General features: G+C 35.9%; 1 long non-coding RNA gene across 1 annotated transcript in view; it reads right to left on the minus strand.

The window, feature by feature from the left end:
* Positions 1 to 362: 362 nt before the first annotated feature.
* The window catches only part of LOC141522282 (uncharacterized), a 48,401-nt gene continuing 24,392 nt past the window's right edge, over positions 363 to 24,371 (minus strand). Inside the window, exons 2-4 of the long non-coding RNA XR_012478180.1 lie at positions 19,175 to 19,374; positions 17,952 to 17,983; positions 363 to 2,710 (exon numbers count right to left, since the gene is read on the minus strand). This is a non-coding gene — a long non-coding RNA (uncharacterized LOC141522282). The remainder of the gene's footprint in view (positions 2,711 to 17,951; positions 17,984 to 19,174; positions 19,375 to 24,371) is intronic.

Here is a 24,371-nt window from a genome sequence, read left to right on the forward strand (position 1 = left end):
TAGATTATTACTGTGATCTACAAAATGACAAACATGACTAAAGAGAAACATAAAGATCTATATGAAGTGGAGCTAAGAAAATATATACAACTTCAACAAAGTAAACCAAAAGATAATTCACCAAAAAATGAATTATAAAATTGCAAAGAACAATATATATCAAAAGAAGACATATGATAAGACAGCCCCATTCCCCATTACCCTTTTCAGATATGGGAGGTTCATGAGTATGGTGTAATATATATATATATATTTTTTTTTAAGAAAATTTTTATATATATATTGATCAATTTTGTGATATTTTTCTTTTTTATTTTCAAAAATAGAATTATATGGAATTGACTAGTAGATAATGGGAAGTTATTAAAATAATAGAAGTCATCTAAAAATTTTCTATTTTTTATTTTTATAGCACAATAATATTTGATTACATTCATATCACACCGCTTATTTAGCTGTTCCCCAACAGGTCATTTGCTTAGTTTCCAATTTAGGGCTATCATGAAAAAATTCTGTAAGTATAGCCCTTTTTCTACTTCTTGGATTTCTTTGGGGACATTGGTTTAGTAGTGGTATATAGTTGGATTGAAGGGTATACACAGTTTAGCAACATTCTAGGCATAATTCCAGATTGGTTTCCAGAATAGATGGACCAATTCATAGCTCCACCAACAGTGCACTAGTATATTTGTTTCCCACAGACCATCAATGTGTTGTCACTAATTTCCCTTAAAGCTCAAAGAATGAGCAGGTTTGTTTAAAGGACAATGACTACATTCATTTCCTAGCATAGGCTCCTCTGATACTTTACATAGTCTCGTTAAGCTTGCAATTACTCAGCATATGACCTTGGTCCCTTTTACTATCCTGCCCAAATGTTCTACACCTTCAGTTTTCTCATCTCCCAATAGATGGTGTCTCATATCTTCTGAATACATTCAACCTTCAATGACCCAGATAAAGACAAATCTTATAACTCCCTGGGTTATTCAAAGTTCCCTTGTTTGGTCCTCCATATAACTAATGCAACTAGAGATATTTCAAAAAAAGGGACTGAAATTGGATCTCTTTTTTGCACTACAACTTTGCAAAACTCTGACCTCACAGAATATGTCCAGTAGTCAAAAGCATACATCTCCTCTGGCCTACAAACTCCCTCCTTCAAAATTATGCTAATGTGCCTCCAGCCCCATCAACCTCTCCCATAAATCTAGATAACTCAAAAAAATTTCATTCACCTACTCTCCATTATCTTTTCAGACTACAAGGGAAGGGTTACTTCTTGTGCCTTTCAGTGGGGAATGTCATAATTGAGAGTCAAGCACTCAAAAACACCAAGAAAGAATACAATTTTACTGTCCCCACAACATTAATAAGTGTAGAAAAGGGAATGTTTGGCTTCCCACAAATTGTTCTGTTTAGACAATTGTACCCTAAAAGATGAATTTCTACATTCATAGGATAAAGTTATCTTTAGTGGTAATACATTAGTAATAAAGTGGTAAAATGCACTAAGGAGAAATTAAATGCCACTTCAGAACTTGTTATTCCCTAGCTTTGTCATTTATCTTGGCCCAGTCACATTTGCTATTTTTGTAGCAAAATAATAGTATTAAATGTTGCTCATATGCTTGAGAGGAAAATATTGCAAGTTCACTTTATTAGGTAAAGAGAAGGAAAATCAGTCTAAAGTAGTTTTATCACAAAGTCCTGTTTTCATACAAAGTAATTTCCATCTAATTAGAGGTTTCTGAGGAATAGAAATTCAATTTATACTTAACAAATTATTATTTTATATGTTATATTCTCATTGTTTCAAAATGCCCAAGTCCTTTCAGAAAGGAAAAGGAGAAAACATACCAATTTCAACTTGTGGAATCATTTTTCTTCTCTATTTATATCTCAAAGGTAGACTTCTAAACACCTGAGCACTGAGAATATGGCCATAATTAAAGAGGCTGCTATACTCCTTTCTGATTGTGAGGAATAAGATTCTTTCTCATTCACCTATTTGTTTCTTAAGTATCCACCAATTTTCTAATATCAAAGGTTGATTTAGTTGGTAAATATTTTTTCCTCAGGAGTTATTCTATCAAGATTTTTTTTAGGTTTTTGCAAGGCAATGGGGTTAAGTGGCTTGCCCAAGGCCACACAGCTAGGTACTTATTAAGTGTCTGAGACCGGATTTGAACCCAGGTACTCCTGACTCCAAGGCCGGTGCTTTATCCACTACACCACCTAGCTGCCCCTTCTATCAAGATTTAAAGATGGGAAGGGCAGCTAGATGGCACCAACACTGTAGTCAGGAGGACCTGAGTTCAAATCTGACCTCAGACACTTAATAATTACCTAGCTGTGTGACCTTGGACAAGTCACTTAACTCCATTGCTTTGCCAAAAAAAAGAATTAAAGATGAAGCATAGGCACAGGCTAGTTGCCTGAAAATCTCCTAGCAGGGCCAGGAGCAGGAATTCAGAGCTCCAAGCTAAGCCAGCAAACATGGGAGCATTTAAAACTGATCTTGGACTTATCTTCTGCCCCACCTCACCTAGAAGTATGGAGTATTCTCAAGGACACTGGAGTATGAATTTTGTGACACCCCCTCAAACAAGAGATCATCCATGGCGTGTTCTCAGTTCAAGGGAGTAGTCTCTGGGATTGCAGTTTCAGGTCCCATGGCTCTCAGCTAGGATTTGCCTAGAGCAGATCTCTGAAAGAATAAATAAATAAAAAGAGCTATAATGATACCAGATTTGCCCAAGACATAAATTCCAAAGAAAAATAATTTCAAAATCCCTATGTAATACAAGGGAGTCCAGCTGAAATACATCATCCCTAAAGATATAGTTTTAGAAAACAATTTGCTACTCACAAGAAAAAAATGAAAACAATTTGCTAGCAGAACTAGATTTGATATGTGACCTCAATGTCCATAGTAGGTATGGCATGGGGGAAGGGGAAGAGGAGTGCAATCCAAACTCCAAAGTCTCAGAAACCCTCAGGGTTCAAACACATATGTAGTCTAAGACAAAGAGTCAGTATGATATCAGCGGGGAACAGACCTGTTAACTATAGGACAAGTAAAGTCAGAATATTTTCTAAATTATTTAATAAGGAATGAAAAATACAGAGCAAGGAAGTAGAAATGAGGAGTAGGGAAGTAGAAAACTTAACCCTAACATTACCATTTCAGAAAGAAACTGAAAGCAGGAAAGAGATTAGGACCATACCAGTCCAACTGGTTTTCACTTAATCATAACGTACAGACAAAGCCTCATTGAAAAACACAACTCTGCCTGAAGATTAATTATAATTTCTAGCAGAAATAAGGCAGGTTTTTTTAAGAGTGAAAAATTATATTTTAAGTTAAGTGGTAAAATAGAGAAAAGAATTCTAAAATATAGGCAATCTAAGGAAAAGAGACTAGAGATTTAACCACCTAGAGCAAGCAATATAACAGAAATTAAAGAATCTGTGGGACAATAAGAAATATTAAATCAAACAACAGACCTGGAAAACATATTAATTTTATTAATTATTATTTGAAAGACATGACCCAAAAAAGAGTCTGGATTTCATATTTCAAGGAATCATGAAAGAAAATTGTATAGACCCAAAAGGAAAAGTCAAAATATATAGAACCACTAGTCATCTCCTGAAACACCAAATTGAAAAATCCCATGAATGTCATAGCCAAACAGGTTAATTTTTTTTCCTTCAAGCAACCAGAAAGAAAAACTTTTAAGTATTGAGGAGTCATAGATAGGCTCACACAAGATTTCACAGTTGCTACACAGAAGAGTGAAAAAAAAACATGGAATGCAATATTCTAACAGGCAAAAGATAGAGGATTACAACCAAGAAGAGCTTATCCAGAAAAACCAAATACAATCCTACAGAGGGAAAAAAATGAACCTTTGGAAGACTTCTAAACATTCCTGATAGAAAGATCAGAGATCAATAAAAATTTTGAAATATAAACATGAGAGACCTTGGGTTCTAATCCTGGTTCAGGCTACCAACTTGCTGATTTCTCCTTATGAAATCCTTTTTTCCCTCTCAGAGAACCATGTTTATGATCTGATATAGCATATCCACTTTCCCCCTGTTGTAAGGTTGCCTTCCAAAGGGACAGGGTGGCAGAGTTAGGGAAGGAGAAAAGGATTTTAAACAAAAATGAAGAGACTGGAAGCAAGGTGGAAGTCCCAGAGATCAAATCATTGACTTTAGAGGGACAGAAGATATGGGTCATAAGTCCCAGCACCTAGAAAGAAGGACCTCAGAGTCATGTTATATATAAGGTTCTTCCTTACCAGAATCAATTCTTATGTACATTTTGACAGCTTCACAGATGATGAGAAGCAAATAGTATCCCAGGCTCATAAAATGAGAGTTAAAAGGGACTTCAGTCCCTGCCAACAAAGAAAAAAAACAACAGTCAGAGGAATTTCTGTTTTCTACTGAGTACCCTGGAGTCTGAGTTCATCTCTGGACCAAATAAAAAAGATGTATCCAGAGTTCTTTAGATTTAACTACAAATTGATCCATCTAGAATCATGAGTTGGCTATTGATTAATATGGCCCAAAAGAGAGGTTATAGATGTAGAATGTAGATTGAGATTTTTCTTTTCTTTTTTTGGGGGGGGTGAGGAGTGAGGTGAATATGTAATGAAGGAATTTGTTTTGTTTGATTACATTTGTTTGTAATAGAGGTTTTGTTTTCTTCCTTTCTCAGTGCTAGGGGACAGAGTTGGGTATGGAGGTAGATCAGAGTGACAGAGGTTGTATTTTTGTAGATTGAAAAAGATATTAATTTTGAAAAATCATTTGGTATATTTCCTACACTCCTCACAGGAGGAGAGACCACTTTGGGATTTGGGCAGGCCTGGAAATTCTGCCTTTGAAGCAATATATGTGTGTTTCCTGGAAACTTCCCATGTCTCCTCAGACATCTCATCTCTCATCTGGCTATATTCATTTTGAACTTCTTTGACTTTGCTGCATTCATTTTCAAATCCTTTGGCTTCTCCACCAAGCCTTCTTTTGTATAATGTCTTCCCTACTAGATTTTAAGCTTTCTGAGGGCAGAAACCACTTTTCTTTTTCATATTTATGTCCCTAGCACCTGAAAGAGTGCCTGGCATGTTGTTCAGTCATTTTCCAGGTGTATCCAACTCTTTGTGACTCCATTTGGTATTTTCTTGGCAAAGATACTGGAATAGTTTACCATTTCCTTCCCTAGCTCATTTAACAGATGAGTAAACTGAGGCAAACAAGGTTAAGTGACTTGTCCAGGGTCACATGAAGTGTCTGAGGTCATATATGAACTCAAGGAGATGAATTTTCCTTACTTCATACCCAGCACTCTATCCATTGCTCAACCTAGCTGCCTCTAATCTATGCCTGGCATTAATAAATGTTTATTGATTATTGATAAGGAAAGCTGTGGGTCCACAGGTACAAGTAGATGTATTATTACATATTGTCATTACTTTTATTGAATCTATACTAATAATAAAACTATATTTAGACATAAAATGAAAAGTTTACAATGGACCATAGAGGCAATCTAATTAAAATCCCTTATTTTACAGATTGGGAAACTGAGTTCCACAGAGGTTGAGTGAATTATGGAAGGTCCATAATCAGCAAGTCTGCAATAGGATTTGAACCTGGATCTGTTAGACTATAAGTCTGTTTCATGGAATAATAGTACCGTTATACCAAGATTATATGATTTGGGGCAGCTAGGTAGCACAGTGGATAGAGCACCAGTCTTGGACTCAGGAGGATCTGAGCTCAAATCTGGCTCATATACTTAATAATTATCCAACTGTGCGACCTTGGCCAAGTCACTTATCCCCATTGCCTGGCCAAAAAGAGAGAGAGATTATATGGCTAACATTCTGTGAAAAAGCAAGTTGAGAAGATGGGAGTTCAAAGCCGATTCTGATTGAGTAAATCTACATTTGACTACACAATCTGAGAATAAGAGAGAACTCAAAAAGAGTAAGAGTTAAGAAAAAGTTTCTACTCTGTGAAAACCATTTCCTTTTCTCTTTTTCTCAGTGGATAATGTCATAACTACTTGGAAGAGTGTGGAACTCTAAGTCCTTGATCATTCCCTACTGGAGGAATTATAGATAGGTAGCCTTGGAGTCAAGAAAACCTAGATTCATATCCCACCTTAGATATTTGCTAGGTATTTGCCAATGGGCAAGTCTCTTAACTTAATTCCTTTTAGTCTCATTTTCCTGATCTATAAAAGTGAAGGATTAGACTTCAAGGACCTTTAAGGTGTCTTATAGCTCTAAATCTATGTTCCTATGAATAAAATCAGGTTAGTGGCTAACAGAGCTCTCTGGTGAGTAAAGGAAAAAGAAATTGAACTAGTTTTTTTTTTCTAGTATCAAGACTCTTATGACAAAAGTTAGAGGTAGATAGTATCTAGACAGAGGTAGATAGTATCTAGAAGCTAGCCAGTAGTGGGAGTGGAAAATTTTAAAAAGAAATGTTTAGAACTTGTAAATTTACATAAGACTCAAAAACATGTAGCCTTACTCTCAAACCATATCCACTCTATCAGAAACTAGGATTCCAACTCTGGCTCCTCTGATTCTGATAAGTAAATAGTTTCTTCCTTCCTTTTATTTTTTCTTTTTTCCTTCTCCTCTTTTCTTTCTTTTTTCTTTCTTCTTTTCTTTCCTTATCACTTGATCCAGGAAGTGAACTGAACTAACTGTATGTTAACTTTCATTTCCCTGTGGTGTGCTTGCCTACCATCTCTACGCCATCTAAAACTTCAGCTCCACCTCTGGTTCTGACAGGTGAACCTTTTGCTTTCTCTTGTCCAAGTCCATTTCTCCACATAACTTCCTATATTCTATTCATCATACTCCCACTTGGGTACCCTCTTTCCACCTGCCCCACCACTTTCCAACATCCCTTTATGTGCTGTTTTCTTCCATTAGAGTAAAATTTTCTCAAAGACAAAAATTATCTTACTTGCTTATAGTTGTATCATCAGCTTAGCACAGTGTCTGGAACAAAGTAAATGTTTAACAACTACTCTATCTGATTGTCTGTCTTATTGCCTGCCTGCTTCCATCTCTCTATCTATTGATCTATCTATCATCTATTTAACTAAGAGTAGCTATAATTTACAGTAAAGCTTAGCAAAAACAAGATAATTTTAAACCAAATGCGCTTGAACAGGGGAGGAAGTAATACTGAGAGGGAGGAAAAATGTTAAGGAAAGCCCCAATAAGATAAGCTTCCTCTAGCCCAGAGGAGCTAGAAGATCACTGAAAAAGGAAGAAGGGTAAAGTTCTGAAAACTTGTCAGAGATAAAAGGGGAAAAGAGAAAAGAGTTAAGGAATGCTTAGAAATTGGACTTCTATATGACTTTTTTTTCCCCACAGCATGACTACCCTACATGACAAGCCTTAGACAACACCTGAGAGAATGTTCTGTTTTCATTAGGGTTGACTTAGGAATCTGTTAATGATAGATTGAACCTACTGTAGAATGCCAGTAAGTAGTGGTCTATCTCAGGAAAAGTCAAGGAAAAGGCTGCTATAGATAAAGCTTCATTCAAGAGACCTCAGACACCAAGCATACCATCTTACTTCCTTTAGCAAATAGTATGGCCTGGCCCTTAGCCATGAAAATTGGCCACAAAAAAGATAGAAAACTGAGACTCTTAATTCCAGTAATTTTTCTTTCCAATGACCTGCAGAAAACACACCTTGTTTGAATTTTTACCAGTGTTAAGTAACTACATGTGCACAAAATGGAAATTGATAGAGAAGGCAAAAAAACTAGAAGAATGACTCTTTAGTCTCCATTTTATAGGGATATGCTTTAGAAAATCTTTCAAAGAGAAAACAATGAGGAAAAGAGTTTGAAGAAGCAGTGAGTTCTCCTAACCTAGATATATATGAAGGAGACAAACTACAGTGAGAGCAATTTTATTGTTATCCTTTTTAAGAGTACCAACCTGATATGTAAGGTTGAAAGATATGCTAACTTTCCAGGACATATAATTGGTACACAACAGAGAGTCTTCTGAAGTATGTCAAACTCAGAGTCCTATAACCATCTCTGTTGAAAGGCAGTATTATAGAGTTGTTAGAGAGTCAAGCTTAGAACTCATCAAGATGATCTGGTTTCAAATATTACTCTTGATAAATGTTGACTGACTGTGTGACCTTGGGCAAGTCCCTTAAACTCTGGGCAACTTTATAAAATTGTAAATTTCAGGGAAGGAGATAAGCTGCACAGGTAGATTGAGTTTCTGTATCTAGGAATTTTCCATGCCAATTAAATCCGATCCAACATATAGAAATGAATGAGACCAACAGAAAGAACCTAGAAAATGTTGCTAAGAAAACCTAATGGGGGGCAGAGCCAAGATGGAAGCATGAGACAGGCTTTCCCAGGAGCTCTCTCCAAAATATTTCAAGAAATAATTAAAATTATGGCTCTAACTAAATTACCAGGAGACAGAACCCACAGAAAGATCCAGTGAGACAATTCTCCAGCCCAAGGCAACCTGGAAGACCATGGGAAGGCTCTGTTCCACAGGATTGGAGGGGGCAGCAGTGCCACTAGGACAACCCAGACAGAGCAACAGAGTTCCAGCCCTCTGGGAACAGCCCATGGGGTGCCTGGGTCTCTGGGAGTGCCAGCTCCTGTCAGCAGAAGCAGTTTGCTGACTTGCCACCCCAGGGAACACCAAGCACAACTTGAAAGATCAGCAGGGAGACCTCTCCCAGAGCAAGTGCCAAGCCAGTGTGGCTCTCCTCAGCATGGCTGCAGCCCTCAGTGCAGCCCAGATCCCAGGAAATGAAAGCAGGCCTGTGGACCCATCAAGCAGGAGTTGCTTGACAGCTGCTCTCTAAGGGCTCAGCCCATGTTAGCTAAGGGAGTGGGGGGAGCTGCTGAGGTCTGTCCTCAGTCCCTGGGATAGGACTTTGGGCTTTGACAACATTCAGACCCTAGCCGTGGTCTGGGGCCCTAGAGAAGTGAACTTGTGGCAATTCAACAGACCAGGAGAACAGTCAAAGCTTCACATACTGAGGTCCTTGCAGGAGTCTCCCAATAATACTCAAAAACTCAGGAAGCACCCCAAAACCCCAGGTACAGGCTGGGAAAATGAGTAAACAGGAAAAAAAAGGAACCTGATCATAGACAGTACTTTGGTCCCATGGAAGATCAATGCACACAATCTGAAGATGAAAAAGTCCAAGCTTCTTCATCTAAAGACTCCAAAAAGTATAGAAGTTGGGTTAGGTCTATGGCAGACTCAAAAAAGATTTTGAAAATCAAGTAAGGGAGATAGAGGAAAAATTGGGAAGAGAAATGAGAGATGCAAAAAAAAAACATGAAAGCCAAATCAGCAGCTTAGTCAAGGAGATCAAAAAAAAATGGTGAAGAAAATGGCATGTTAAAAACCAGTTTAGGTCAAATGGATAAAACAATCCAAAAAGTCAATGAGGAGAATACCTTAAAAAGCAGAATTGGCCAGATGGAAAAGGACATAAGAAAGCTCTCTGAGGAAAATAAATCCTTCAAATGTAGAATGGAGCTAAAGGAAACTGATGACTTTGCTAGAAATCAAGACACAATAAAACAATTTCAAAAAATTGAAAAGCTAGAAGAAAATGTAAATATCTCATTGAAAAAAAAACACTGGATCTGGAAAACAGATCCAGAAGAGATAATTTAAATATTATTGGACTACCTGAAAGTCAGGATCAGAAAAAGAGCCTTGACTTCATTTTTAAAGAATTTCTATAGAAACTGAGAGAATCTACCAATCTCCTGAAAGAGACCCCCAAAACTCCCCAAAAAAACCAAAACAACCCCCAGGAATATTATAGCCAAGTTTCAGACCTCCCAAGTCAAAGAGAAAATATTACAAGCAGCCAGAAGGAAAAAATTCAAATATCATGGAGCTACAGTCAGGATAATACAGGATTTAGCAGCAACTACATTAAGGGTTCATAGGGCTTGGAATATAATATTCCAGAAGGCAAAAGAGTTTGGAATGCAACCAAGAATCATCTACCCAGAAAAACTGAACATCCTCTTCCAAGAGAAAAGATGGACTTTCAATGAAAATGGGGAATTTCAAATGTTGCTGTTGAAATGGCCAGAACCAAACAGAAAGTTTGATCTCCAAGTACAGGACTCAGGTGAAGCATAGAGATAGTAGAAAAGAAGGGTAAATTATGAGGGATTTAATAATGATGAACTTTATGTATTCTTGCATGGGAAGATGATACTGATAATATTCATATGAACCTTCTCATTTATTAGAGCAGTTTGAAGGAGCTTTTATAGACAAGACACAGGAGAGAGCTGAATATAAAGCTATAATATATTGTAAAAATAGAGTCAGTGGGTGAAAGGGAAATGTACTTGGACAAAGGGAAAGGAGAGGTAGAATAGACTGAGATATTTCATGTAAAAGAGTCAAGAAATATCTTTTGCAATGGTTTGGAAGAGGGAAAGAGGGAGTCTTCATTCTCATTGGAAATAGCTCAGAGACGAAACAGCATACTACTTAATAGGGCATAGAAATCTAGAGGAAAAAGGAGAGAAGGGGGAGAGGGGGAGAGGAGAGGGGATGGAGGTGATAGAGGAGAGAGTAGATCATGGGAGAAGATAGTCAGATATAATATAACACATTTTCTTTTTTTACTTTTTGCAAGTTGCTGGGATGGGGGGGCCTTTCTGGGATCATGGGGCTGAGTGGGTGCTGGGTCCTGGTCACAGGGTCAGTGCTCTATCTGCTGTGCCACTCAGCTGCCCCATAGCACACTTTTGAAGAGGGACAGAATGAAAGGAAAGAGAAAATATAATAAATGGGAGTGTGAAGGAATGGATGGAGGGAATTAAAATCAGTAACTGCAACTGTGGAAAAATATGGAAGTAACTTCTCTTACTTAACGATAAAAAAAGTGATCCACTCCAGAGACAGAGCTAATAGTATCAGAACATAGACGAAGCACATTTTTTTCTCTTTCTTTCACTTTATTTCTTGTGAGGATTTTTATTTTTGTGGGGGGAAGGGGGATTATGTTTAGTCTTACAACAAGAATATTTTTGAATGTGTAAATAAATAAAAATGTAAATTAAAAATAAAAAAATAATTAAAAAAGAAAACCTGGTAAAGAAACTGTCCTTGTAAGAAAGGCAGATTTGGAAAGTGTTCAAGAAGATGGTTTGTGAGAAAGGAATGTGGATTTAAGGACCATAGCTGTAGATAGAAGAATGATGGGTTCCTGACTGGGGATAGAATTCAGCTAAAGAAGATCAGAAAAATAATATTTGCTTGGAGATTTGTGAACCTAATCAAAAAGGTTTTAAACTGAAAAATAGAAGGGGAAGAGAAGACTGTCCATCACTTTCTCTGAAAGTTAACACAGAGAATAACAAGAATCATATAGAAAGAAGAATATCAGAAGAAAAGATAGCCAAGAAGAGCAGCTATGAAAAGCTCATGGCCTCAGATGCCCTAAAGCAATACAAAGAATGTATAAAAATCAAGGTCAATTAAAGATCTTAACACAAGGAGGTAAAATTAACCTCTTTGGTATCACTTAGTGAGATATGACACAGGACTTAAATATGACCTAACTCAGAAACAATAAATTAGGTAGAAAACTGTCTGATCGATTAAGATAATATACACTTTTAAGGAAATCTATTAATTAGAACAAAGAAAGGACAACCAAATGATACAGAGGGTAGAGTGCTGGGCCTGAAATCAAGAAAACTAATCTTCCTGCATTCAAATTAGCTATTTGACCCTGAGCAAGTCACTTAACCCTGTTGGTCTCAATTTCCTCAACTGGAAAATGAAATGGCAAACTGTTCCAGTATCTTTGTCAATAAAACTTCAAACGGGATCATGAAGAGTGGGACACAACTAGACAACAACAATAAAAACTTTCAAGCCAGTCAAGACTTTTTTGGATCCTCATTTATCATATGCTATATTTGCTATCCCTTCCAGTTTTGTGTCATCAGCAGATTTGATAACCATGTGGTAACTAATCACATTCAACTCATTGATTAAAATATTAATCAGCACAGGGCCAAGGAGACATCTCTACTGTGCATGGTAGTAGCTATTTGAGTAGAGGGAAGGAGATAACTTTAAGATGGAGATCTCCATCAGTGCTGACATAAATGAACTTTTTGGTTTGAGTCAGTTAATCATTTCTGAATTCTCTTAGTTATACTATTGTCTAGGCTAGTAAGTGATCTTAAAACTTTTTTGATCATGAACTCCATTCAGCAAAATTTTTTACCAAATACATAAGTAACATATAAAAAGTTCATGAGACATAATTTATGGGTAATTTCATCATCTGATTTATTTTAGCTAGTGAATAATTAATAATAGGGTCTTTTATAAATCAAAGATTGGATCATGGTGGCTTCTTGACATTTATATGACTTTGGAAGAGCAGATGTTGTTCCTTATAGATGGCAATCAACTCTGATTGAATGTTTAATAGAAAAGTGAATATTATAATGAGAAGTGGATTTATTCTAATGAGAGGGTGAGGGTATGACTGATCTTCTCACTCCCAGACCACTTTGGGCTATCTGGACAAAGGTTTTATCTCCACCAAAGCCTGAGTAGAACACCATGGGGTTCCCCACTTGGGTGGGATATCAATAAGATTGAGGAGAAAGTTAATCCAATCTCATTATCAATACTGTCCTTCAGAGGCTGGTTGAATAGCCTATAATGGGCTAATTTCTAGGGCAGCTAGGTAGTACAGTGAACAGAGTACCAGTCCTGGAGTCAGGACCTGAGTTCAAATCCAGACTCATACACTTAATACATTGCCTGATTGTGTGACCTTGGGCAAGCCACTTAACACCATTGCCTTGCAAAAAAACTAAAAACTAAAAAACAAACAAATAAATAAATAAATAAAATTTAATAGAATGGACAGTAGTACCAGATACAAATAACTATGTATATTATAAAATTTACAAAAAAAGAAGTAAAAAGTGAGAAAAAAATGAAACGATATTGATCCTGGCCAACTGTGGGCCATTGCATTTTATTGAGAAAGAAAGGGACGTGGTCCCATCTTCCTTTTAGACAAATCACTTTGGCAGCTATATAGTATAAGAATTGGAAAGAGTACTGGCCAGATATGAATCAAGACAACTAGAGATGGCCCTGGATGCAAGTCAATCAAGGTTAAGTGACTTGGCCAAGATCACACACCTAGTAAGTGTCAAGAGTCTGAGGCTGAATTTGAATTCCTGTCTTCCTAACTCCAATGCTCACAGGTAGCACCAACCCTGGGTTCAGAAATTTCCTAGCTGTGTGACTTTGACTTTACTTAACCCTGATTGCTTCACATCCTAATTACCTAGCTGTGTGGCCTTGGGCAAGCCACTTGACCCCGTTTGCCTTGCAAAAAAAAAAACCTAAAAAAGAAAAGGACAAACATCAGGTAGGGAGTAAAGCTATTAGAATATGATCTACTGGAGGACAGGGATTTTTGTTTTGTTTTGTTTTTGTATCCTCACAGTGCTTTGAACATTGTAGGTATTATAGCTAGTTGTTAAGTTGAATTAAATTGAATCAAAGTCATTCTCTCTAGCCTACATAACATCTAATCTATACTCTCTTTTTTGAAAACTGGGACACTTGTTCTTCTCCAGTCTTCTGACAAATACCGTCTTCTCTGAAATCTTTCAAAGATCACTGACAGGTCAATTATAACATTTTCCAACTCTTTTAGTACCTAGGAATATAATTCATCTTGACCTGGTGACTTAAACAACTCAAGAATAGTTATGTGCTCTGTTATTACCTCCTATTTATCTTGTATTTTCATTCCCAATGGACCGTTTTTGTTCTGTCCTTTTTAGTCCAAATATCTTTTTCTTTGACAAAGAAGACAGAAGTAACATAAAAGAAACTTAAATGATTCTTCTTTCACTCAGCTATCCAGTTATGTGAATTGCCAGTTATCTAGGCCTTTCTATTTTTTATTATTACCAGCTATCTAGTCCTACTGTTATACTCTGCAAACTCATGGGCATTACCATCTGTTCTGTTGATGAACCCTAAGGACCACTGGGTCTCTCTATCCATTCTGCAGAAAAATCTCTATGTGTGACCTTCCCCAATTACACTGTAAACCCCTTGACAGCAGGAACTATCTTGTTTTCTATTTGTATCCATTGTTTTTTACACAGTGTAAGTATATAGTGATTAATAAATTTCCTTCTTTTATTCCTTCCTGCTTTTCTTCCTTCCTTTAGCATATCTTGATTTAAAAAAAGCATTCTCCCTTTTTTTGATCCCATTCTTTCCTTGATCCTTCTATTTTCATAATATAGCTTTAAGTACACAAATACACACATATGTACACATCCCAAATCTTTTTGACATTCTTAGCATTCTTCCCTAGCCTCAGCTCATTCTACTTTAAGATTTCTTTTATTTTTGGGGACTGTTATATATTTGTATCTATTCTCCATTATTTGTATTCATTCTCCATATTTGTATCCATTCTTCATTTTTAAAATAGAAGTTGTTTATCCACACTGGTCTATTTAAATAGCCCCCCACCTCATTTTTCATCATTAAAATTATTTCTGTTAGTACTTTTAGAATTTAATACTGAGTTTTCTACTTCTCCTAAGTTGGCATCCCCTCTAGAATTTTAGGTCAGGGGATCTTTCCTATTTTTTTCTCTGAAATTTACTCTCCCAAAAGTTAGGGTTTATGTCAGAGTAGATTTTTTCTCTCCTTTTTCAATCACAAATTTTAAAATATAATAGTTGCTTTCTCTCTCCTACCTCATCCAAACAATGTTAGTTCAGAATAGCCATTCTCTTCACTTCCTCCACTTTTGAAGGATGAAATTATTATTATTATTATTATTATTATTATTATTATTATTATTATTATGGCAAATCAAGAAGGCATTGGCTGCTCTGCTTTTGTCAGAGAGATTCTCAACAGATGTCTGGAGATTGAAAATCCCACATCTTGTCTCTTTGCCATACTTGTAACCTGTTCCCCAAACTCCTCATCCATTTCACTCCGGGGAGTTTATAGTAATAAATTCCCAAGGCACTATCACTTGTGTTTTTCTCTTCATTGATTTTGATGTTATCTGATGTTAACAGATATGATGTTACTGGACTCTTAACTTTTTAAACTATTCTGAGTTTTTTTGAATGAATATAACCTAGAGTATTGCTCCAGAAATGTCTTATCTCATCATCTTAATTAAACTAAATTTTTCTCTTTGTGTTGATTGTTATTCATGATTTTTAAAATATAGACATCATAGACATTTCTATAGAGGTCATGTATTTTATTGCTGGATTTTTTTTCGATTTCATCTTCCATGAAATACTAGGCTTCTCTTTTGTGGGGGGGGGTCATTTTTGCAAGGCAATGAAGTTAAGTGACTTGCCCAAGGTCACACAGTTAGGTAATTATTAAGTGCCTGGTGCTGAATTTGAACTCAGCACCTCCTGACTCCAGAGCCAGTGCTCTAGCCACTGTTTTACCTAGCTGCCCAAGGCATCTCTATTATTACTGCATTGTAATTCTTTTCTTTTCAACCACTAATTTGGTTGGTGTGCAGAGCCAATTTTTCCACTCTGTCCCTTTTCAATTAATAGATAATTGAAATCCAAGATACATGAGGAGAGAAAAAGAAGGTATGCATCTGCCTTCAGTGAGTTTTGTTTTTCAGGCATAGATAAACTATATCCTAAGATACTGAAAAAAAAATTGCAGATGTGACAGCAGAAGAGTTTCCACAGCAAGAGAAATGGACAAATGTTTTCCATATTTTCAAAATAGGGAAAAGGATAGAATCCACCTATAGAACAGTAGGGTAGAAGGTTAAAAGTCTATTGAAAATTTCAGTGAAAATTAATTACCAATTAATAACTTGAAAAGATTGATATCTCCTGTATTTATGTATTCATATCCCATTGAAAATGATAAAGTCTCAAGGTATGATTTCATTGCTATTAACTGTTGCTACCTCTTTGAATCAAGAAGTTCTTTCTATGTCAGGAGCTTAAGGGACTGAGATCATCCTTTATATATCCAAGGGATTTCTGGTGATCTATCTGCCCCTTTTTATAAAGAGCATAAAATAGTTGCTCCATTGAGTCCATTGAGTCAATCAAATCATGCTCAGGATGGATAATCATTCACCTTCAACAAGGTGTAAATAGACCAACAACTACCCAGGCTCAAGAGATGTACCCATTCTCTTCATTAGGGATAAATGGGCATGTTCACATTTGAGGGCCTTGGTTTCCTCATTCCCAAATTGATGTTGTTGTATTAAATGATCTATAAATTATCTTCCACCTGTAAATCCTATAAATGCATTTTGAGGAATACTGTTCTACCCCAAAAAGAAAAAACACAAGCATAAAAAATAAAAACAAAAATCTCCAATTGTTTTAAAATACTCTTTAGAATCTTCCTCTTTTAAAATATTTAAACTTCCTTTCAAGCATTTGTGAAATACCATGTATAATCTATGCAAATTTAATGGTAAATTCAGTTGGGGATCTACAATAGCATATTTCCTAAAATATAGATTGAATTTATTGCTATAACCTTGTTAAGAGTAACTCAATGAATAAAAATTTTCTAGATATTGCAGAGACATTACAAAGAAACTTTTCTAAGTACTCTTAAGAACTCAGAAATGGCAGAGCTTCTGCCAAGTTTCTGATGGAGACAGTGGTCTAATTGAAAGACAATTAGATTTGGAATGACAGGAGATGAGATTGAATTCTGACTCTTGGATTTACTATTGGTGAAACCTTAGAGCAGTTACCTAACTTCCCTGAAGTTCACTTTTCTTATCTGTAAAATAACCAGGTTTTCCATATTATGTCTAAGAGCCCACCAATTCTAAATCCTATGACTGACTCATATCTGTAATAAAATAATCTATCTGAGCTATTTATACTTTCTTGAGTTAATGAAAAAAAGGTCAACCTTATATTGTTAGTCAGTTCTCCCATCTATTTTCATACTACCATTTCAGGAGAGATTCTCATAGTTGTCACCAAAAAAACAAAAACAAAAAAACAAACAAAAAAATCAAATCAATCATACATTTCAGGAAGCTGTTTACACTTTCCAACTGTAAAGAAAATTAGCATTAAAATATTACGGTAATCTCTCATTCTTCCAACTAATAACATCCTGAGTGAATAGCATATTGGGTAGAGGGCTGACTTGAAAACCAGGAAGACTGGGGTTCAAGTCCTGTTTCTGATAAATGCTAGTGACATGATCATGAGTCATTTAATATCTCAGGGTTCCAGAAAACTAAGACTAAGCTGTAGCCAGCTGGTCTCCATGAAAGAAGTTTTTTTAAATAAACAAGTTTCCTATCCAGATCAATCGCAGGTCCTGATCAAGAAAACCAACTTCTCCCTCAGAGGCTTATTAAAAAGATCAGATGGAAGAAGCATAGTATTATGGGGGGGAAAAGGTTGATTAGGGCGACCCACAGATTTGGGGTTTGTGCCATTACATCCTTGGTCATTCTTGAGCCTTGGGATTAGAATATATCCAAATTCCTTTACAGTTTCACAATCCTTTGGTTCTATTAGTAGGGATATTGTATGATAACAAAGTCTAGCTGAAAGTAGAATTCACACAAAGTCCAACTGCTCAAATGAAATCCCTCTATCAATACTCTAGATATTTTTAGAACTCTCAGATTTTTCCATTCTTTATTATAGTCATTTTTTGGTGGGGTGGAAGGAAGGAGGATTGTTTCTTTAAACTTTTTGTATAAATATTACTGAGTTATTTATCAACATGATAGTTTTCTCCAATTATTGGAAGGCTAGTTAAATTGAAAAGGGATTTTAACATAAAGCTTTCCCCTCCTTCAGCTTACCTTGTCTATGGACTTCCATATGCACTTGTACCCTGCAAGAGAATTCAAATTCAAGACAGAGACTTAATCATTTTTGTCTTTATATCTGCAGCACCTAACACAATGTCTAACATACAGGAGACTTTTAATAAATACTTGCTTACTGATTGATTTTATTTTTTTTTAGGTTTTTTGCAAGGCAAATGGGGTTAAGTGGCTTGCCCAAGGCCACACAGTTAGGTAATTATTACGTGTCTGAGACTGGATTTGAACCCAGGTACTCCTGACTCCAGGGCTGGTGCTTTATCCATTGCACCACCTAGCCGTCCCTACGGATTGATTTTAAAATAAATGTTACATTCCCCATATTCCAGAATAAGAATAAGGATTTCACAAAAGCATAAAATATTCTAAATCAGAATTTGAATTTACAGTTCTCTTTACTGACCTGTAGAGCCACATAAGCTTTAAATTCTAACTCATAGCTTAATCAGTAAGTCGAGTAAGCACAGAGTAATCTATATCTATTTATCTATCTATCTATCTATATACATATATATACATACATATATATATATATATATATATGTTTTTGCAAGGCAAATGGGGTTAAGTGGCTTGCTCAAGGCCACATAGCTAGGTAATTATTAAGTGTCTGAGACTAGATTTGAACCCAGGTACTCCTGACTCCAAGGCCGGTGCTTTATCCACTACGCCACCTAGCAGCCCTATCTATATATTTCTTAACAAAGATGATTCTACCACTTGTTTAACATCTTTTATGGCAAAAGTTTCTGTGTATAACATGAAGAATTGCCCTCCAATCTTTTTGAGGAGTCAACAATCATCTAAGGATTGCATATTGCTATTTCTTAGAGGCCCTTAGCATACAGCAAAACCTACAGAATACAAATCATAAAGCTAGACATAAATAATTATACAGTATTTGGTTGAAAAATGTTTTGTTGGCAACTAAAATGAATTAGTAGGTGTTATTTGGACCAGGAATTCAATAATGTTCTGCTGGCATTAAGCACAGAATAGAGTTTATCATCAATAGGTTCACAAAAGGGGTGTGTGGGGGATGTTCAAGGCCCTGATATAAGGTCTTGCCAAGCCCTTTTCAGGGCTGCTCATTCACATTAGTGTCCACCTGTTACCCAACTCTTACCTATGGCTCCAAGAAGCTATAGCATGCACATTTCAGTAGACAGGCTAAATCAAGTTGTGAGTAACCCACAAACCTGTTGGTGAGCTGAGATGTCAGCAGCAAGTATGTGAAGACTTCCTGAGGCACAATGAGTGGATGAGAACAAGGCAGCTGAAGCAGATACTCTGTAATTCTTGGAGCTAGGCAGACATCAAAGATGTCATGGTCCTCCAATGTATTCTAGGCCATTACCAATCTTCTTGACTTTTATCTTGCCACTGGACCTCAATGGCTCTGAAAGAAAGAGTGAGGTTGATGACTTTGTGCTGACTCTACCTCACTTAAATCTAATTCACCCCCAAGTCAAGGCATCATCCCATGATGTCATTGGTTCTCTTAAAAAACGAGGAATATTTTTGATCAAAAAATACTTTTTGATGATACTTGTATATAGCCACAAGTACATTTAATTTGGTCAAAGTCTCTGTGGCTGTGATTTTTCTTTTTTATGTATATATACAAATGTATATACAATACATAATACATATGTATTATATACATGCATATAGATATGTGTGTATAACATATTAAGTTCTATTATTTCAGCTAACACCTCAATTTACCTTTGTTTGAATCTTCTGGTTAATTCTCAGTCAGGTAGAGAAATTCAAACTCCCATTTCCCCTTCTATTATTCTCTCTTATTTACCGATGGCTATTTCTCTAGACTTTTTCTTTTAAGAAAACCTCAAATAGCTAAACCAATATGTCTGCTCTGTTTTTACTTTTTTCAAAATAACCTCTGTAAGAGAAAGTCCTTTGTGAGACATAGTTACACACCAGTAACTCTACTAGTTCTCTGCAATACTCTGTCACAATCTGTCACAATCTCCATGAATCACAAAGGAAACTTAGTTAATTAAATATAGCATTAATATGAATTAGAGTCATACCATAGCCCAAATTTTGCCCAGAATCAAAAAGTATTATTCAGTGCCTTCTGTGAGGTAGGGACTATGCTAGGTACTGGATAGAGAAATACTAAAGTGAGACATTTTTGCTTTTGTAACTTACCATTTATTAAAAGAAAGGACAAACATATTTTATAAGTTACTTATATTAGTTATAGAGTTTGTTCATCTGTCCCCTAATTGCATGGTACACAGTTTCTTATTTTTTGCTATTACAAATAGTGTTGCTATGTGTATTTTTTTTTATAGAAAGGACTTTTATTGTTATCCATAACTTCCTTGGGATATAAAATCAATTGCCAGGACAAAATTGGAATAGAGAGGATAGATAATAATATTATAATTTTTCTTGAATAATTCTAAATTGTTTCAGAAAATGATTGGACTAACTTAAATTACAATAGCAACAGCATAGTGCACTAGTTTTCAGAATATAGTTTGATGATCACCAAGAACTTTTCGGGGGTCTGTGAGATCAAAGCAATTTTTATAATAATACAGAAACTCAATTTCTACTTTTGTAAATATTGGTAGATATCACTCACATGCACAAAAATTCTTTGAGGGAATCCACTTTGCATGTTCTGGTTTCAACTTCATGGAACAAGATGCCTTTCCTAGCATAAATTCATCACTTCTAGACTAACCACCTTGCATTTAGCTCAAGCTCAACCATAATTAACTCCACCTCCCTTATTCTCCTCTCTCAGACTGGAGGATTGAAAGGCAACCTTCTCCCAATAACTTCCTTAATGGAGGGCAGAAACTGGACTATCAATTCACTTCATTTGGCATCTGCTGTCCTGCCTAGAGACTCCTCCCTCAGCCCCCAGTCAGGTGGTCCCAGCTGTCCTGTCCCCCTTTCCTTGCCCCACACCTTTCCTGCCACCTTTTATGTGTTGTTTTACCTTTGAAATTGTAAGCTTCTACCGGACAAGGACTTTCTTTTTTTAAAATTAGTTATATCTCCTTCTATTAGCACAGTAACTGGTACATAGCTGGTACATAAATGTTTACTGGATTGGATTGGGTTCAATAATTTTTAAGATGTGTAAAAGAGTCTAAAGACCAAAAAGTTTGAGAACACCTGGCTTAGTGTGACTTTTCCTTGATCAAGATCATCCTTCAATTTTTTCATCATTTACTATTTATGACAATTTGATTTTTATAACATTTTTCTGATAGTAACAGTTTTAAGTAATTTTTAGATGATTGTTGATAGTTTGAATTTCTTCTTCTGAGAATAGTTTCTTCCTGTGTTTTGGCAAATTATCAACCAAGAAGTGAATAGCTTTTAATCTTACAGATTTTTGTTGATTCCCTAAACATTTTGCTTATCAGTTTCTTATCAATGAAGGGCTGTTATTTTGTTTTTATGGCAATGATTTTCCTAATTTTCTTTCTATTCTAGATCCTTATTTTATTTGTGCAAAAGCTTTTTTATTTATATATAATTGATGTCATCTATTTTGACTATCTATGTAGTGTTCTACATGATAGCTGACTGTAAATTCATTTCTTTTCATTAGGTATGAACAATAGAACCATCTGTATCTTCTAACTTATAAATAGAAGAACTATTTTATATTTAGTTTGATTATCTATTCAATTGAATTCAACAAATCTTTATTAAGCACCATATTTTGCACAGTATATTTATTAATGTGTGATCCCAAAGAATTTTATTTCATTTTTAAAAGGTGAATACATAATATTTATTGAATATCTAGACATAAGACATTATGTTATTTGTATTTATGAAACTAAAGATCTTAAAAGATAAATTTTTTAAAAAATTAATAACCAAACTTTTAAAAAAAGAAACTTTGCAAGGGTCTCATTTTAACCAAACTTTTCTCCTTACCCTAAAATACAAAACAACTTTTCAGCCTTAATTTTTTGGCTAAATATTTTTTTCCTTCAAGACCTGGCTCCCTTTGCCATGATTAAGAATTAATACCAGGGGCAGCTAGGTGGTGCAGTGGATAGAGCACTGGCCCTGGAGTCAGGACTACCTGAGTTCAAATTCGACCTCAGACACTTAATAATTACCCAGCTGTGTGACCTTGGGTAAGCCACTTAAACCCATTTGCCTTGCAAAAAAAAAAAAAAATAAGAATTAATTACCAGAGGTACATTCAATTAAAATTTTAACTTTTTTGTTTTTCTTGTCCATAACAAACAGAGACCTGAGGCTGAACATGATGAATTGAATCATGGAAAACAAATTAGACAGAGAAAGAGGATTAAAAATACCTAATAGACTGTTCCCTGATCAAGTTGCAGTCCACTCAGACTGAAGTGGTGTCCTATCCTAGTAGAAACCTGGTTCTACCCAGTGGCTATGCTTGCTCAGAGTATGGAAGCGAATTGTAGAGGGAACCAAGTAACTAATCAGTAATCAATCATTGTATTGATTATGCAATTATTGTGTTCTGGAGAGTGTGCTAAATTAAGTTAGGGATACCAAGAAAGGCAAAAACCAAGTTCCTGACTTCAAAGAGGACATGCTTAATGGAGGAGACAACATGGAAATGACTATATACATGTAAAATACATACAATATGAATAGAAGTTAATCTCAGAGGGAAGGTATATTAGAGAAGGAATGGAAAAGCCAAGAAATACTTCTAGAAGATGGTAAGGCAAAGAAGCTAGGAGGAAGAAAGGAGAGCATTCTAAGAATCATTAATATCATTATTATATCTAACATTTATGGTGATTAGTACCCATATGTCAGATACTATGCTATGAACTTTATAATTATTATCTCTGATCCTAACAGAAACCCTGGGGGTGGGGGGTTTCTAGTAATACCCTCAAATTATAGATGGGGAAACTAAGACAAATAGAGATTAAGTAACTTGACCAGGATCATACTAGTGAATGTCTAAGGCAGGATTTGAACTTAGATTTTCCTGACTCCAGGCTTATACCCAGCTGCCCCCATCATCATCACTACCAATATCATCAGTATTATTTCCATTATGGGGATGAGGAAATGGAACCTCAGAGAGGTTAAGTAATGAAAAATTTACAGTTTAAAGAATAAGGAAGTATCCTTTGGTTCTAAAATTAAATGTTAAGTTTGAGATGTTTACTGGTCATTTAGTTCAGCTGGCTATGTGAAAACGCAACTCAGAAGAGAGCCTAGGATTGGCAATACATCAATTCAGGAGTTATCTGTATAGGTTTGATAATTGAGCCCATGATATGTGATAAAGTTGGCAAGTGAGAAAGTAGAGAGAAAAGAACCCAAGATATCATCCTAGGGGATACCTATGGTCAGGTACATAGATGATGATGATACAGCAAAGAACATTAACCAGGAAAGGCCAATCAGCTAGATGGAAGAGGGACCAAGAGAGAACAATGTCACAAAAGTTGAGGAAGATGAGAATATCTAGGAGGAAAAGAGGGTGATCAGTGTCAAATGTTGTGGAGACCAAAAGCAAAGACTGTGAAAAGGTCATGGGATTTTACAATCAAAAGACTATAACCTGAGACATCATATTCAACTGAGTACTGGGTCAGAAGCTGACATTACAAAGAATTGAGAATTGAGTAATAAAAAGGAAGTTAGCTTTATCTTCTTGGGGATACTCGTCATTTATCTATTTGGGTATGACTCTGGTTCATATAAATTTGAACCAATTTCCTATATATACTAGATATTAGAGAATAACCAATATTTATTCATTGTAAAGAAGTTTACAGTTTATAGTTTCCCTCCTAATTTTAGTCATATTAATAATACAAAATCATTTCAATTTCATGTACTCAAAATTGTTCACTTTATTCCTCTAATCCTTCCTGTCCTATGTTTAGTTAATGGTTCTTCTCCTATCCGTAGTTGTGAAAAGTGTCTAATTTCCCAGATCCTCAAATTTGTTTCTTGTAACCTTTTATATCTAGATGGGGCAGCTAGGTGGGGCAGTGGATAGAGCCTTGGAGTCAGGAGAGCGGTTTGAATCCAGCCTCAGACACTTGACAATAGCTGTGTGACCTTAGGCAAGTCACTTAACCCTGAATGCCTGACATCCAGGGCAATTTCTAGTCATTCTGATTTATATCTGGCCACTGGACCCAGATGTCTCTGGAGGAGAAAGTGAGGCTGGGGACTTAACACAGCAAGCCCCCCTCCCTCCTTCAAATCCAATTCACATGCTTGTCATAGTATCACCTAACTGATGTCATGGTCTTCACTGAGAATAAAAGACAAACATCATCATCTAGGTCAACCATGGTGTGCAATGGTCAAAACCTACTTTCTTCAGACTACTAGTTTTCCTAGCAGGTTTCACCAAATAATCCATATCTC

The sequence above is a fragment of the Macrotis lagotis genome, chromosome 4, assembly GCF_037893015.1.
Source record: "Macrotis lagotis isolate mMagLag1 chromosome 4, bilby.v1.9.chrom.fasta, whole genome shotgun sequence".
NCBI lineage: Eukaryota > Metazoa > Chordata > Mammalia > Peramelemorphia > Peramelidae > Macrotis > Macrotis lagotis.